We start from the raw sequence: 17,630 nt of genomic DNA, 5'->3' as shown, positions 1-17,630 counted from the left end.
ATTTCATGTAAGGATTTACCGGCTGTCATTATTTCTTCAACCATACATTAAGCCACATCAAACAGCAAGGCATCTCAACACAACAACAACAAGATTCCATTTATAGAGCGCCTTTCACGTCGGGAGGACGTCCCAAGGCGCTGAAAGAGACAGTAAGTAAGAGACTCTTCTCGAAAGAGACAGTAAGTAATATGTGCTCCGGAAACTTAACCATCAGAGCAATGTTGAGCACAAAGATGATTGTTTTCCCTTTCACTGAGGCACCGCTGTAAGGGAGCTGGGCACCCTCCTGTACCTTGTGGTGAGTGAGTGCTGGCAGCCTATAATAATCCTTGCATTTGACTCAAATCCTTTCACATCGGGGTTTACTGTGAAGTTTAGTGACCGAATATTTTGCAGGCAAAAGCAGCGGACAATTTAGCACACATTTCCCACAGGACTCGTCTCTGCACATGGCAATGCCCTCGACAGTCACGTAGTCACAACAATTTTATCTAGGGCCCCGGGATCGGTTACTGTGAAGCGCTCTGAGACGCTATCCGGCACGGAGGGCGCTATGTAAATCCAAGTTGTTGTTGTGGTTGTTGGAGAAAGAAACTCCCTTCCCTTTTCAGACTAGGGAGACGGTTAAAGCAGGAAGTGTTGATACATTCAGACACAGATTAAGTAGTTTTCTTTTAGGAAATAACTTAGAATTATGGGCTATAGTATGGAGGTAGTTCGGGACATTATTGGCATGCAAACGGCAGGAAAAGTGGAAGGCAAACTAGATGGCCTTTTTTTTGTCCAGCATTGCCTATGTTCTTACAACATCCACCTGAGCAAGCCTAACATGACTTCAGTTTAACATATCATCTGAAGGATGACATCTCCACCAATGCAGCATTCCCCCCCCACCCCCCAGCACAGCATTTTTACTGTCGGCAAGGACTGAGTCCTGTAATGTGGGGCTTTGGCCTGAAGATGAGAGGAGAGCGCGCGAGGCTGGCACTTGCCATGGAATGTTACGTCTCTCTCTCCTTCCTGTGCTGAACTAAAGTCAACAAACACACAACTTCCAGTAGGGGTCTCTGGATAGCAATGGTGTATTTAATTTTTCCTAACCCTACCTCGGGTAGGAGGATGCTGAAGAGAATTCTGAAAAACATGAGTCAAAAGCCTTTTTCCCCACACTTAGCCACAGATTCACAGTGGCTATACTGCTAAAGACCCAGTACTTCCTATAAAAGACAAAAAAAATCATTTGTTGCTTGAAATGACGTGATATTTGCTTCTAATAAAAAGATAACCGTTCCCTTTTGATTGCATTCGTTTGATTTCATTTTTCGCAGGGTCTCTAAAAAAAAACTAGTGTGATTGATGTTTTACGAGAGTACTGAGTTTTTAACTAAAGTGTGCAAGGGAAGGAAAGCTGACTTAAGAGGAAACTCAGCCTCACTGTCACACATTCTGTAAATACAGCAATAGCAAAACTGGGAGAGGACAGAAAGCTGATAAAGAAAGCTGATCAAGCTTTCAATTTATGGCATGGGTAAGTAAATCACACAGAGAATAGTAATGTTTATAACTGTTCTCAGCAATGATCTATTGAGGTTATTTGCAGAAAAATACCAGTTGTTGCAGAATTTTTTTTGCCATAATGGCAAGTTGTTTAGATGCATGTTTGGGGACTGATTTGAGAGCAGAATTATCCACAATAAATGTTCCCTGTTGCACTGCACTGGTTCGAAGTTTCATTGCATTGACGTGTTCTGACAAACACATACTGCCAGAACTTCATATCTGCCTCTGGAACTCCATCCCGGAATCACTCCACCTCGTCACTTCTCTCCCCACCTTCAAAACGTACCTGAAGACCCACCTCTTCTTTTCAACTGGCTTTCAGTCACCTTCTCCCCTTTAACTCCCCCTTCTCTCCCACCCACACCGCACACCCCCAAACCTTGGACCCACAATCAGCAGTGTGAAGTGCTTTGAGATGTCATCGTATCATGAAAGGCACTACAGTATATGTCTGTCAATTGTTATGTTATTGTGTCGTATTCCAAATTAGAGCAAGCGAGAGGAACATGGGTTTGATTCCAGGGCAGGGCGAAACATTGGGCAAGTTTCCTTGCTTCACACACCTCTGCTTACCTAGCAGTAAGAGGGAACACCGTCAATTGGCGGATTGCTTTTCCCGGGGGTAATGATCCCTCCAAAAAACAATAAATAGAATAAATAATAATAAGTTGGTTACTCAATCCACGACTGTTTGTGGGACGCTGCTGTGTGCAATTGGCTGCCGCGTTTCACCCACAACATATACAGTCAATTCACTTCACAGTGCATTTTGCAAAACGCTTTGAGACGTCTCGAAGACATGATAAGGCGCTGTATCAAATGCATTATTATTATTATCAGTCTACCTAGGCATCAGCTCTCATGTGGGCTATTTCCGCATGATTGACAACAGGAACCCAGACATTTTAGTTGGCAACAGTTAAATTCAGAAGAATTTGGACACGTCTTGCCAAAGCAAAACATGTTCAATTATCCGACTCGGACAGTTCATTCCGTTTTTTTTTGTGCGGTGGGGGGTTGGCGGGGGGGGAAGGTGGCTCAACATATTCTTTATTGATGCATTTGCATTAATATAAATGCAAATGCAAGGATTATTATTATTCTTCATTAAAGAATTCTTCAGAAATGGTAAACTGACGTTTACCATTAAAACACACATCCGTGTTCAGTGTGAGACGCATTTACTGATACCCACAGTCATTTTTCTATTCACTCCATTTAATTTTCTCCATTTGCCCTGTAACTGTACACACCATTAGTCATACCCATTTTAACCTTGTTGACAAAACCTCATTGCAAACTAAATTACCTCCTCCTTAATTGCATATTGATGGATATTGGAGACTTTAATGTTGCGTTTAGACTGCTCGAAGTGAAGCAGCTTTTTGCTTGCACCAGCACAGCACTGTAGTGTGCGCGAGGCCTGATGGGGTTCTTTCCCGCTTATTCTCTGTACTGCATTCGGAGCCATTAGAAAAAGTCCAATTTAAAACATATGGTCTACGTTGGTGCTTGAACTTCCTGATCATCCATGTGATCAACGACGTGAAGGGAACACCAGGGGAGTCGAGCCTGTTTTTAAAGAATCACAGAGTTATACAGCACAGAAGGAGGCCATTCGGCCCATCATGTCTGTGCTGCTCTTTGAAAAGAGCTTCCAAATCAACCCCACTCCCCCGCTTTCTCCCCATAGCCCTGATCAATCCCACTCCCCCTCGCTCTCCCAATAGCCCTGATCAACCCCACTCCCCCGCCCTCTCCCTATAGCCCTGCAAACTTGTCTTCCCCAAATAATTATCTATTTCTCTCTTAAATGTTGTTATCGAATCACCACCCTCTCAGGCAATGTATTCCATTTGATCATAATAACAATAATAGAAATAATCCTTGCATTTGATACAGTGCTTTATCACGTCTTCAAGACATCTCAAAGCACTTCACAGAATATACTGTAAAGTGAATTAACTGTATATTTTATGGGCGAGATTTTGATTGCTTTTACATTACAACAAGGCGTATCGATTGGACTTGAAAGTTCTCCCCTCCCCGCCAAAGAGAATGGCGCTGACTCAACTTGGGTTTATACTCCCCATTTTTAAGTCAATTGCCGCCATTAAGCGCAATGGTGCTTTCCCCGTCAATTGAGCAGGCAAGAGCGCAGCAAGAAATAAAAAAATCATCAGTTTATTCATTGAAGGGGCACAATCTTCAGCAAACCTTTTGTTATTGTTTGGGGTGGAGCCACAAGGGATTACTGCAACTACAACTTGCATTTGTATAGTGCCCTTCATGCAGGGCAGCATCCCAGAGCGCTTGACCATTGTAACTAAACAAACAGAATGATATTGCAAAGAATCAGTGTTTATAATAATAATAATAATCCTTGCATTTGATATAGCGCTTTTCACGTCGGGAGGACGTCCCAAAGCGCTTCACAGAACACACTGTAAAGTGAATTGACTGTATATTTGTGGGCGAACGCGGCAGCCAATTGCGCACAGCAATGTCCCACAGACAGTCGTGGATTGAAAATGACCAATTTATTATTGTTTGGTTTTGGAGGGATTATTATTAGGCTCTGTGTGGAGTAAGGAAACTTGTCCAAGGTTTCGCCCTCTGCCTGGAATTGAACTCAGGTCTCTCACTTGCAAAGCGAGTGCTCTAACCACTGAGCTACAGGACTCCACAAAACTATAGTTTAAAAACTATATATAGTTTTGCATTATTGTGTTGCGCTTCTGCAAAGTAAAAGTCACTAAATGCTCTTTCACGAGAAACAACTTGCCTATTATGTGTGTATATTATATATTATATAGCGACCTTCATATAGGATAACATCTGAATGCTTTACAAAGGTGGGATTGGATGCTGAGCAGGGGGGAAGGTGACCCCAGATGCAGTCTAAGAGACAGGTTTTAAGACACAACTTAAAGCCAGATTTAAAGTCAGAAGAAGGCTTGACAGAAGGTTAGTGTCTCAGAGGGTTAGGGAGGTAGATGCAGAAGGGTGCAGAAGCTGGGGCCTGAGTTAATCGATTAGAGGGGTGAGCAGACCAAGCCGGTGTTTGCTGAGTGAAGGGAACAGTCTCTTTAGTTAAGCAAACAGTAGATGACATGACATGGCGAGGAGATGACAGAGGTAGAGTGTGGGGAGGGGGTATGATTCACCCAATATCACACTGTTCGCACAACACATTGCAGAGAAGAACTGTGATCTGGTTCCTTAACAAGTCACTACGACAAAGGACATCCTAAATTCCATCTCCCCAGTTTCAGTGCGGCCAAAAGGAGAGCAGAATCCCAAACGACTGCAGGGTAAAAATCTGATGATTTTTTTTCTTCAAGTGCGATCAATTCCTTTTAAGGTTAATTAAGAACATCCACACCACATTATTACAATTTTCTCTCGGGAGCTCGATTGACTCCAGCTCAAATTATTAAGAGTAAAATAATTACGGAGAAGAGACGACTTTTTCATTCATCGGCAATATGTGCATTTCGTTAATTTAGATCCCGTTTTTTTTTTTGGTCTGTCTGTTTGGGTTGCTGTGTGAAGCTGTCGACAGCAATAAAAATGTTGACGAAAAGGCCCATTTGTGCAGAGAGGAACGAGTCCTCAACAATTTGCCACAACGTGAAGTGCACGAGTGGGAAAGAGGACTTCTAGAAACATTGCAAATTTTTGAGTTGAGCACAAGGGTGTCACTTAAATGCTTTAACATGGAGGATGATTGAGGCAAATCAAGTGCGAATCTTCTGAAATGGAGGGCCCTTCACAAACACAGCTGCCGACATGTTCGAAAGCCACTTCTCAGCAATGACATTTAAGTGACATTTAGGGAGAAAGATCTGATGAGATTGATGGATATGTATTGTGTGGGGATCTTCCTGCTTTTTTTTTCCTCCCCCTCCAAAAAAGAAAACTAGATTGAGGCTATAACTTCGGAGTGCTCAAATACCGATTGAAGAACTGAGCTCCACAAATACTCAGTGTACTCCACCGTAAGTGGAACTGGCTCCATTGGAGAAGGTTGAAGCAGGAAGTGTCGACTCCTTCAAACACAGATTGGATAGTTTTCTTTTAGGAAATAACATTGTGGGATATAGTACAGAGGGAGTTTGGGACATATGTGCATGTGAATGCTGGGAAGGTGGAAGGTGAACTAGATGGACCTTGGTCTTTTTTTCGACCAGCATTTAAGTTCTTATATAAGAAAACAATGACAGTTCCTGCAATGGAGTGGTTTGGACTGGGAAGACCGACTCGCATTTCCTGTTCCTAATCACACTGGCTGGAGGAGAGTAGTCCAATTGAACACATTTACAGAACTCCTACTGGAAGTGTTCAAATGTTATTAGCCCAGTTTTGCAAATAGCATTTCATAGAATCATGGTACAAAAGGAGCCCATTAGGATCTATGCTTTGCTAGATCCTCACTGGAGCTGTTCATTCCGATCCCACTTTGCTGCCTTTTATTTGTTAATCTGAAACGTACAATTCACCAGGATTCAATAGCCACTTGTGATAACGCATGACCATTCACAATAACCCTTGGTATAAAAACTACAACTACAGCTACAATTCCTCGCCTTTCTAAAGTACATCCAGTAATAATCTTGAGCTTTATTTCCCCTTTGTTACTGGCTCATCAAGCCACAGAATAAATCTTTTATTACTTGCCCTCTCAAACCCTTTGATTATTTTGAACATTTCCGTTTGATCCCCTCTTAACCTTCTCTGCTACAGTGAATACAGTCTCTGTTTTTTAAGCCTTTCATCAGAACTATATCATCTCGTTTTTGGTGTCATCAAGGCGGATTTAAAGCCTGTAGCCTTAGCCATTCAACTCAAAGATTTTAAAGGATTGTAATTTATAAGCGATTGTAACTACACTTCTTTAAGCTGAAAGTCACTCTATATACTCAATCACTGTATTAATATCAGCAATTGAGACGGTTTACTTTTACAAATGCTAATAAAAGTAGGTTTCATTTTACAGTTGTTGTAAAAAATGTTTAACACGTAAATTTTTAAACCCATTACAATTTCCATACGTCCTTGTGTTTTTTGCTAAGCAAATTTCAGCATGTTTTAGCAGGATGAAAACAGGCCCCAAACAAACTGGCTTATAAAACATACATTAATATGTCTCTGATGATTCAATCGATACAAGCTGGAGCTCTGGAAAGACTAAATCTTTGGCTTGGTTCAGCACTTATTGATGTATTTTGTGTTACCACTCTTGTTTATTTTCCCGAGACGCAGTGCCTCTCTGGAGTTTCCTGCTGCCTTCAGGAAGCTACAACCAGGCAGGCTTAAGACACAAAGAAACCGAAAGATCATCCTCGTGGGTGCCGACACGCAGGCAGCTGGATCCTTACAACGAATAACCGCCCAGCAGATGCTGCATGTAAAGAATACAGCAGATACAGAGGCAAAAATATACAAATATCACAGCGCCTGCATAGAACCATAGAATTATACAGCACTAAAGGAGGCCATTCGCCCCATCGTGTCTGTGCTGACTCTTTGAAAAGAGCTTCCAAATCAACCCCACTCCCCCGCTCTCTCCCCATAGCCCCGATCAACCCCACTCCCCGCGCTCTCCCCATAGCCCTGACCAACCCCACGCCCCGCGCTCTCCCCATAGCCCTGACCAACCCCACTCCCCCGCTCTCTACCCATAGCCCTGATCAACCCCACTCCCCCCGCGCTCTCCCCATAGCCCTGATCAACCCCACTCCCCCGCACTCTCCCCATAGCCCTGACCAACCCCACTCCCCTGCTCTCTTCCCATAGCCCTGATCAACCCCACTCCCTCGCTCTCTCCCCATAGCCCTGACCAACCCCACTCCCCTGCTCTCTTCCCATAGCCCTGATCAACCCCACTCCCCCGCGCTCTCCCCATAGCCCTGATCAACCCCACTCCCCCGCGCTCTCCCCATAGCCCTGGAAACTTGTCCTCCCCAAATAATGATCTACTTCTCTCTTAAAAGTTGTTATGGAATCGGCTTCCCCCAGCCTTTCAGGCAATGCATTCCAGATTCCAACAACTCGCTGTGTGAAAACATTTCTCCCCACCTCCCCTCTGTTTCTTTTAACAACTGTTTTAAATCGGTGTCCTCGGGTTACCGACCCACCGCCAGTGGGAATGTTTCTCCTTGTTCATCCTATCGAATCACCTCATAATTTTGAAAACTTCTATTAAGTCTCCTTTAACCTCTGCTCCAAGGAGAATAATCCGAGCTTCTCCAGCCTCTCCTGATAACTGAAGTCCTTCATTCCTGGCACCATCTTGGTCAATCTCCTTTATCACGTCTTCGAAATGTCTCAAAGCGCTTCACAGAATATACTGTCAAGTGTAGTGACTGTATATTTTGTGGGTGAAACGCGGCTGCCAATTGGGCACAGCAGCGTCCCACAAACAGTCGTGGATTCAAGTGACCAAATTTATTATCATTATTATTTTTCAAACTAATAAATAAATTGAGAAAAAAAATAATTTGGTCACTCAATCCACAACTGCTGTGCGCAATTGGTTGCCACGTTTCACCCACAAAATAATGTCAATTCACTTTACAGTATATTCTGTAAAGGGCTCTGAGATATCTCGAAGACCTGATATGGCGGTATATCAAATATAAGGATTATTTATTATTATTATTCTATAGATATTTGACAACCTCACTAATGACAAACTCAACACGTAGAGGAGCCTGGAGTGTTAAAAACAGAATCGCCAGAACTCAAATGTTTTATCTCCCAAACAAGTTTATGGACTTGCATGTTTTTTAAAAAAAAGATGGTTCTGGTCACACAGACTAAATCTGCGAACTTACATCAAAACAAATGTCTTTCCCCATGTCATTGAGCGGTATATTTCTTTAATTAACTAAGATTAAAAATCCATAAAAACCTAGCGGTATGTCTCCACATCTCTTTAAGAAAAGCCAAAGAAAATTACACAAATGTGTTTTTTTTCCCCACTACCCTTGATGGAGAACAACAATACTCCTTGAATGGTCTTAAACTTCATTAACAAAGGACAATTGCTCACGCAGAAGGCAGGAGGTTAATCTCTGAAATTGCAGAGCTGAACCCCATCCATCAGAAATATAGTCCTAGCATCTGTGGACAATATTGTACTTTAAGCATGATTCCCTTCCAGCATCTGTTCTTAATGCGGGGTTTGCACACTTAAGCTTTTATCCTCCAGTTGTCTGCGACCATACGGCAAATCATACAGTGTGATGCATATTCACATTTGCTCAGCTGAAGGCTAAGTAAAGATCGTTAGGAGTTTGCCACAAAGCTGCCACTAACAGGTGTTCCACACAAAAGGAACTCCATTTTTACCATCAGATCCATGCAGAACCACAGCCAAAATACTGATGCACCAAAAGCTGCCCTATGGAGGTAGAATAATCCACCCTTGCATTTAACGCAGTGCTTTTCACACTGGGAAGATGTCTCAAAGCGCTTCTCAGGATCTACTGTAAAGTCCAATGACTGTGTATCTTGTAGGCGAATACAGCTGCCTATGACTGCACAGCAATGTCTAACAGTAGTGCCGTGGGATCTTTAATATCCACCTGAACAGGCAGACGAGAGCTCAGTTTAATGTCTTACCCAAAGGATTGCTCCTCCAGCTCCACATTGAATTCTCAACAAGAGGCAAGAGTCCACCCAACTAAGCCAGGCTGACACCCAAGCCATAAGGTATCAATAAATCTTTTTTATCAAGATTTGGGTTGCTTAAATGCCAGAGTTTCAATTCTTCAACAAAAAAAATTGAAGGGGAAAAACAAAGCAGAAAGTGTCGTTTTTTGCTGGATATTGAACTATTTGCATAGTCCTTTCATTCTTTTGTCTCAGCCGAAACAAATGCCGTCCATCCAGATTACTCAACACCTACAATCTTTAAAAAATGGTAAGGATAGAAGCAGGTTTTAAACTTTTTAGACCAGCTAATTAAAATGTCACCACAATTAATTGTCACTGACAACAAAGTATGTGAAACCACATGAACTGCAGATTTACAAGTTAACAAAGATATCAAATGTGGCAAAAATGCGTCAACGTTATTTTAAAAAGAATTCAAACGATTTGGATTTTACTGATGAACAATAAAAACAATCCTTGCTAACTGCTGTGTATTGGTGGCCTCATCGCCATCACTATCAGTGACTACTTTTCTCCCTCACCAATGTAAAGCGCTCCAAAATGTTATTAATAATAATAACCCTTGCATTTGATATAGCGCCTTATCACGTCTTCGAGACGTCTCAAAGCGCTTCACAGAATACACTGTAAAGTGAATTGACTGTATATTTTGTGAGAAAAACGCGGCAACCAACTGTTCAACATGAAGGACCTTATATAACTGCACAAAGATGACACCATTGGAATTCATACAGAAAAGCTTTCAATGAAATTCCTTTCATACACATGACAGTAATAAGTGCTTTAAAGGTTTTTTTTAAATCAGCCAAGTCTTCAGGCATCTCCCAAACATTGCAATGAGTCCCGACAAAACTGAAACAACTCTGCTACGTAAAGCCCAGTCAGCCATCTTGACCGGCAATAATAATGATCCTTACATTTGATATAGCGGTTTATCACGTCTTCGAGACGTCTCAAAGCGCAAGTGTATTGACTGTATATTTTGTGGGAGAAGCCTAGTATGATGCATTTTTGACTCATTGTGACCTCAATCTACATTACCGCAACCCATTTTTCTCGACGGAGATTTACAGTGGTCAATTTTAAACGCCCCTTTATAAGCTCATTAGCAGCGTGTGTGGGTGTTCAGTAAAATAGAGCCCAAACAACTCGCAATGAAAACCCAGAGTTATCATTTCTTAAATCATCCCGAAACACACTTGCTTACTCAGTCATAAGAGTCAGGTTGGATCCCAACACCGTGACAAAAGCAGCTTTAGGGTAAATGGATAATGCATCATCGAATGTCTCCGTCTGCAGTTTCTGAGATGAAAAATATTCCCCAAAAATCAATGAGATCTGGGTGCAAGCAAAGTAAAAAAAAAAAGCACGGTTTGAACTTTTGTATTTGACTAAAGTTACCAGCCATTAGTCACTATGACCATTTGGAATTCTATTCTCTTAGCATAGCACTCTTTTGGGGAACAACAACAACTTGGATTTATATAGCGCCCTCCACGCCGGACGGCGTCTCAGAGCGCTTTACAGTAACGGATCCCGGGGCCGAGCCAGGGGGAGGGGGAGGGGAAAAGGTGACCAAAGGCGCGGTCAAAAAGAAAGGTCTTTAGCAAAGACCTGAAAATGGGAAGGGAGGGAGGGCGCGAGACGAAGGAAGTGAGTAAGAGAGTTCCAGAGCCTCGGGGCATAGTGGCTGAAGGCACGGCCACCGAGGGTGGAGTGGAGGACTCGGGGGACGAGGAGGAGGCCAGACCCGGAGGAACGGGGGCAACGGGTATTCTTTTGAGGAGAGAGGAGGTCAGAGAGGTCGGGGGGCTGCAGAGGAGTGCAGGGACTTGAATGCAAGGGTGAGGATCTTGAAATTGATATTGCTTCAAGAAATGGTTATTTAATCCTTTGTTTTTGCTCAGAAAAAAATTGAACGTTTACCAGGCATTGCATATCGTCAATCTCATTTAAAACAATCTAAACTAATTGGATTTTATAAATGAATCTAATAGAAATTCATTTGTAAAGTAGGACATTTTAATTTCACAACAATTTTTTTTGTTTAATGAAAAAAAACACAATTTTAATGATATAATTCCCCCCGATCATTAGATTCGAGCAATTTTCGCTTGGCGTTCAAAGACTCAGAAATAAGTCGAACAAACAACTTCTGAGAAAATATTAAAGTGCAAAGAGAAAGCATTCTAATTGCTGAGCAATTAGCCCTGTTTTTACATTTTGCCCCTCCCCTTTCCCAATGAGAAACCCCACTTGTGACTTGCTCATTTACTTATAATAATCCTTGCATTTTGCATTTGATATAGCCCCTTATGCGTCGTTGAGACGTCTCAAAGCGCTTCACAGAATATATTATAAAGTGAATTCACCGTATATTTTGTGGACGAAATGCAGCAGCCAATTGCGCGCAGCACTGTCCTAAAAACGTGGATTGAGTGACCAAATTATTATTATTACAGTTTTGGAAAGGATTATTACTCCTGGAAAATCTGCCAATTGATTAACAACTGGGTTCCTACTTACTGTTAGGTAAACAGAGGCGAGTGGAGTAAGGAAACTTGCCTAAGGTTTCTCCCTGCCCGGGAATCGAACCCGGGTCCTCTTGCTCGCGAGGCAAGTGCTCCAAGGACTACCCAACAGGTACTTGGTGAACTATGCCAGGAAGTGTGGTTGAGGCCAGGACACTGAATTTATTTTTAAAAAAAGCAGCTTTATGCTGCTTGTATTTTTGGGATGGGTATTCTGGAGGGATGAGATCAGATGGCCTAAAGGGCCTTCTTCATCCAAACCATTCTCGTGATCAGTGAACACACTAACATCACCCATGGCTCTGGCAGAAAGGATAATAGTGAAACTAGAACCTGAATATACTGAGTTAAGCAAACGTCACCTAGTGCTTGGCTACCTACACCCAAACATTTTGAAGTAAATTGACTGACAAAGAGGAAATGAGATGGAATTAGACATGTATGCAATTCCATGTTTATCTGGGCTCAGTGAATTCTTGTGAACAGTGAAACCATCCAGCACAATTTTGGTAATTACCGTCATCATTACCTGTGTACAGCTGCATTAATGACTCTAATATCTGATATCTTTCCGAGATGGGTAAATTCAACAGGAGTTGCTCTAAATGTTGGCGTCGCTGCTGAATAGCTCGAAGGGAACATTTCCACCACGAGCAGCGAGCCGTTGAAGCCGGCTGGCTTCCTGAGTGGGGTTCGAATGGTTAGGTAAGTAAATGTTGGGGGTTCACACCCTCAAAACATCTGCTCAGATTGTCACACTGTCAAGTTGTGATAATCTGACAATTTTTTTTCTATTTCGCACAAAAGTGTGTCGGTAAACATTGAGAATATAATACTTTGAAAAACAATCCCCCCCTTTTCGAGTAGTGCGATGGGATATTTAACGTCCCCCTGAACAGGAACCTTGGCTTAACGTCTCATTTAAAGGATAGCACCTCCAACAATGCAATGCTCCCTTCATCCAATACTGTCTCGCGAGTGTCAGCTTAGACTTTGAGTTCAGATTTGGCCTAGTTTCCCATTAGAAGCCCGCATTGAAAGAACGGTTATATTGAGCAGAACTCGCCCTCTCCGGGCCTATGAAAGTAGCCCAAGTTGAAGCGACCTGCAATTTCAATGCTTCAACGTTTTGTGTAGTGACATAGCACGTCCCGAGGCGCTGAACTTCGCATTGTATTACGTGAAGGGCTGTGGGACGTCACAACGACGTGATGAGGTGCTCTATCTAACGCAAAGATGATTATTATTATTAATAGTAGTAGTATTATATCATTCTCCCAAGTTCACATCAAGGCATGAATCAGTATCCCACAGCCTTGGGGCATTGTACATCGCAAAATTGTTCATACCAAGACTATGGAGGACAGACTGTTTACACCAGTACCAACTGGAGGGTTGGCGGGGGTAAAATATTTCAGAATCGATTTAAAAAAAAGTTTAATTCGTAGCAAATGTGGATTGGACCGGACCTGTGCAACATTTGTGGCCGTCACATTAATGATCCCACAAAATACAGCTGACTACCCTTTCTGCCACTTTGCACATAGCTGACGACACTCGCTGTGCTTAAGATGCTATTTCTGAAAGCTGAGTCTGGAGCTTCCGTAACTCACATCAAAGCACTGTCCCCGTTAGAAATTCATTGAACTGAATTTCTGAGTTTCAGAGATAGTAAACTAAATGTCTCAAACCTTAATACACACCACACTTCAAACACAAACTGAGAAACCAGAAAATAACTAGTGCCAATGATTAATTATTTGTACCAGCCGGTTATACGTTTTGGCTGTCTCTCTCTCTCTCTCTCTCGCTCCCTGCTTCCCCAAAATCGACGTTGATGACTGGATCTTATTTACATGAAACATATTCTGGGTGGTGCAGTGCCCTCAAGTTGGATGCTTTCTCCTGGGCACCTTTCACACCGGTCACAGTTGTAGAGGCAGGCTTTCACCCTGAGGTTCTCCTCCAGGCAAGTCCACAATCTAAGAATAAATGTTTGAGGAGGACCGGTGCATCCAGACGAGCTGAAGTGCTCGGAGAACGCCAATTTCTTTCATCAGCTCCCTTTTCACCCCAAAATTTCCTTCCCCCACTTGATAGTCACAACGAAGCAAGCCGCAAAAATGTTAAGCAGTTTTGTGAACGATAAAAACATTCAACGTATGGTACGGAAAAGCTAATCTACAAAGACTGCTTAAAGACATCTAACTGTGTTAAAACCCCGTGTTAACACAGCTAAACCCTGTTGCATTTCCTCCTGAAAGTTCAGAATCGTGCTTAAAAACCAAAGCAATTAAAATACAATAAAACCAACGGAGCCTAGCCATGTGAAACAAGACTGGGAAAATGAAAGAAAATCAAACACTACTTTGCATGACCAGTTTCATTCCAGCAATCGGAGCGGTGTTCCCCAAGATATTTCACCGAGAGGTTATCGGGGTGTCCAATTGAGAGAACCTGAACCACTCCTGCAGAGTAAGAAAGGGCTCAGACCAGAGGAAAACCACCCACTATTGATCTTTGTCCCCATCCCACTCACCCCCGCACCCCACCACCTTCAAATCCTGCCAAAAGACCTTTCTTTTTTGATCGTGCTTACAGTCACCTCCCCCTTCCTTCTTCCCCCTGGCTCAGGGTCAGACTCCGCCACTGTGAAGTGCTCTGGGATGCTACCCCCGTGAAGGGGGCTATATAAATGCAAATTGTTATCATCGTTGTCCTTGTGCAGCCAGCATTAAAAGCACCGACTCCTCCAGTGCTAATAAGGTTACGCGACACCCCATGTGATACCATTGCCCTTTCTACTCCCCAAGTCCGACATGCACTGTGGCATCCCCAAACCTTGGCTCTCGTCATCCTGTTTAATACACTCCAGGATTGGGTAAGTAGGATGCATCCCTCTTGGGAGAGAGAGAGTCCGAATTCCATTCCAAACACAAGAACTTCCACGCGTAAGTGGTACGCATGGAACTCGTTTGGTTTGGACACTCTTAAGCAGGGTGCTGGGTTTCCGCAGGTGTCAGACACCCGGCCCAAATAAAACTAAATATCAACAGAGGCAATGAATTTTTCCAATTCCAGTTTTTATATGTGCATCTCCACTTTGTAGAAATGTACACAAACATCTGCCCTCTGCTTTACCAAAGCGACATTTCCATCTTCCACCTCATTTAATCCTTGCGGTCTTTCCCACCAAAGCTGTCCAATTTAATGTGCACAGTCTGACTTTTCAGACCTACAGTGACTGGGAATCAGATCGAGGCGACCAAAATTGATTTAATTCATGATCCTTAGAACCACCAGCAAAACAACAACAACAACAACAACAAGATTCCATTTATAGAGCGCCTTTCACGTCAGGAGGACGTCCCAAGGCGCTGCACAGTTGGGTCATGACCCGAGCAGGGGGGAAATGGTCAGGGTGAGGGGAGGGAAGGGAGGGAGAGAGGAGGGGGAAATGGTCAGGGTGAGGGGAGGGAAGGGAGGGAGAGAGGAGGGGGGAAATGGTTAGGGTGAGGGAGGGAAGGGAGGGAGCGAGGAGGAGGAAGAGAGTCGAGAGGGGAGCTGAAGGCACGGTCAAAGAGAAAGGTTTTGAGACCGGCCTTGAAGGAGGAAAGGGAGGAAGCAAGGCGAAGGCACTGGGGGATGGAGTTCCAGAGCCTCGGGGCTGAGAGGCTGAAGGCCCGACCACCGATAGTAGGGCGGTTGGGGCGGGGGACGTGGAGCAGACCGGAGCCAGAGGAACGGAGGGTATGGGCAGGTAGGTAGGGGGATAGTAGGTTGGAGAGGTAGGAGGGAGCAAGGCCGTGAATGGCCTTGTAGGTGAGGATGAGGATCTTGAAATCAATCCTCTGGGGGATGGGGAGCCAGTGGAGGCGAGTTTCATTCCTTCAATCTGAACTTAGACCTAGAGCCCACCGCCCCAAGTGGTGCTTCTCATCCACTCTGCTACCCAATCCCACTGAAAAAAAATTGTTTTTAATATATAATGTTAGTAATGTAGTCTATGCACCACATAAGAACGTGCATTTTGTATAGACCTGAGTTGGCAGAGCAGAGTGAGGGAGTAAGGACAGAAGAACTGTAGATTCCAATGGGGTCACAGCATCAAAGCATTTGAAAGTTAGAACTTAAAGTCAATCTGTTGGGAAGTAGGGAGCCAAGACAACAACCGAGGTGAGGCGTTCATTCCTTTGGATATAACGACTACATTTTAGCAGGTGTTCATCACCCAAGAGTAGAAATGGAGCTGCTGAAATTGTGAAATTGAAATTGTGGATTATTTCCTTTAGACGATAAATTGGAACACCTAATTCTTATCAACCAAGGGCCATGTTTCAACACATTTCACCTGAATCATCTGAAGAGGAGATTTTACTTATTCAAGTACTGTTTCAAGTTCAAGATGCAACTCTTTGACCGTGCTGTCACCTTTCCCCTTCCCACCCCCAACCCCCCACCCCAACCCCTCAGCTCCCACCCCACCCCCCCACCCCAACTCATCTTGACGTCTTCCCAATGTGAAAGGCTCTGTATACACGCAAATTGTACTGCAGAATGGAAATTGTGTTTACACTCAGTAATTCCTTCAAGTCGAAGTAATGGAATTTGTGCTACCTCATTATCAACAGAACAAGGGAATATTCCATTCCACCAGGCATTTCAGGGAGAGCACGTCAGTAAGTACATCATTGAATATTTCAAAATAAACAATTAAAATTACATTAAGTCCAGCTTTCTTCCTAAGTTAACGGTTGGGAATCAGTGGTGTGGCCAACCTTTGGCCCACGGGCCGGATGTGGCCCACGGGGCCATCAAGAGGCAACCCCCGAGCATTCGCACAAGTCTAGGTAAATCGGTGCTCGATTAATAGCGCGTTTTAAGGTATAAATCAAGAAATATTCTATCATAAAGGTGGTTTACATGGTAAAATCGCAATGCCACAGATCCTGTGCGATTGTCAATGGTCTTTAGGGTCAGCTGGTAAAAGCATAACCTTGGTTCGCAAGATACTTATATTATTCACAACAGTGGACTGAACATTTGAGCTGAAAATGTGATTTTCCCCAGTTCGCACTGAAGTTTTCGGGCGAGGTTTTGCAGTGGAAAAACACACGGCTTGTTGTGTGACGTGGCACAAGTGGGAAACGATTTGCTCTGTGAGTCTGCCTCCCTGGAGCACCTTGAAAAGTTGGTTCCACTAGGACACAGATTCCAATTGCTACGGTAGAAATGCAGGCTGCTGTTCAGAAAGGGTCCCTTAGGTTTTCCATGAACTTTTAACAACAACAACAACAAGATTCCATTTATGGAGCGCCTTTCAGGTCGGGAGGACGTCCCAAGGCGCTGTACAGTTGGGTCAGGACCCGAGCAGGGGGGAAATGGTCAGGGTGAGGGGAGGGAAGGGAGGGAGCGAGGAGGGGGTAGAGAGTGGAGAGGGGAGCTGAAGGCACGGTCAAAGAGAAAGGTCTTGAGACCGGCCTTGAAGGAGGAACGGGAGGAGGCGGCGAAGGCACTGGGGATAGAGTTCCAAAGCCTCGGGGCTGAGAGGCTGAAGGCCCGGCCACCGACGGTAGGGCGGTTGGGGCGGGGGATGTGGAGCAGACCGGAGCCAGAGGAACGGAGGGTACGGGCAGGTAGGTAGGGGGATAGTAGGTCGGAGAGGTAGGAGGGAGCGAGGCCGTGAATGGCCTTGTAGGTGAGGATGAGGATCTTGAATTCGAGGGATCTTGAATTAAGGGACTCTTTGCAATGTTATCATTAAACAGCATTATAAAATTTAAAAAGAAAGAACGACTGAGACCCAAAGTTCTGTGCTTGCACATAAATCGAGTATGGGCACAGCTCCCGTTG

At 43.8% G+C, this 17,630-nt stretch overlaps 1 protein-coding gene across 1 annotated transcript in view; it reads right to left on the bottom strand.

Annotated features, from left to right (window-relative positions):
- The window catches only part of atrnl1b (attractin-like 1b), a 412,284-nt gene that overhangs the window by 211,718 nt on the left and 182,936 nt on the right, over positions 1-17,630 (bottom strand). The window lies entirely within an intron of this gene.

This window comes from Callorhinchus milii, unplaced genomic scaffold (genome assembly GCF_018977255.1).
Source record: "Callorhinchus milii isolate IMCB2004 unplaced genomic scaffold, IMCB_Cmil_1.0 Scaffold7, whole genome shotgun sequence".
NCBI lineage: Eukaryota > Metazoa > Chordata > Chondrichthyes > Chimaeriformes > Callorhinchidae > Callorhinchus > Callorhinchus milii.
The sequence above is the reverse complement of the archived record's forward strand: the minus strand, read 5'-3'. Positions and strand labels throughout refer to the sequence as shown.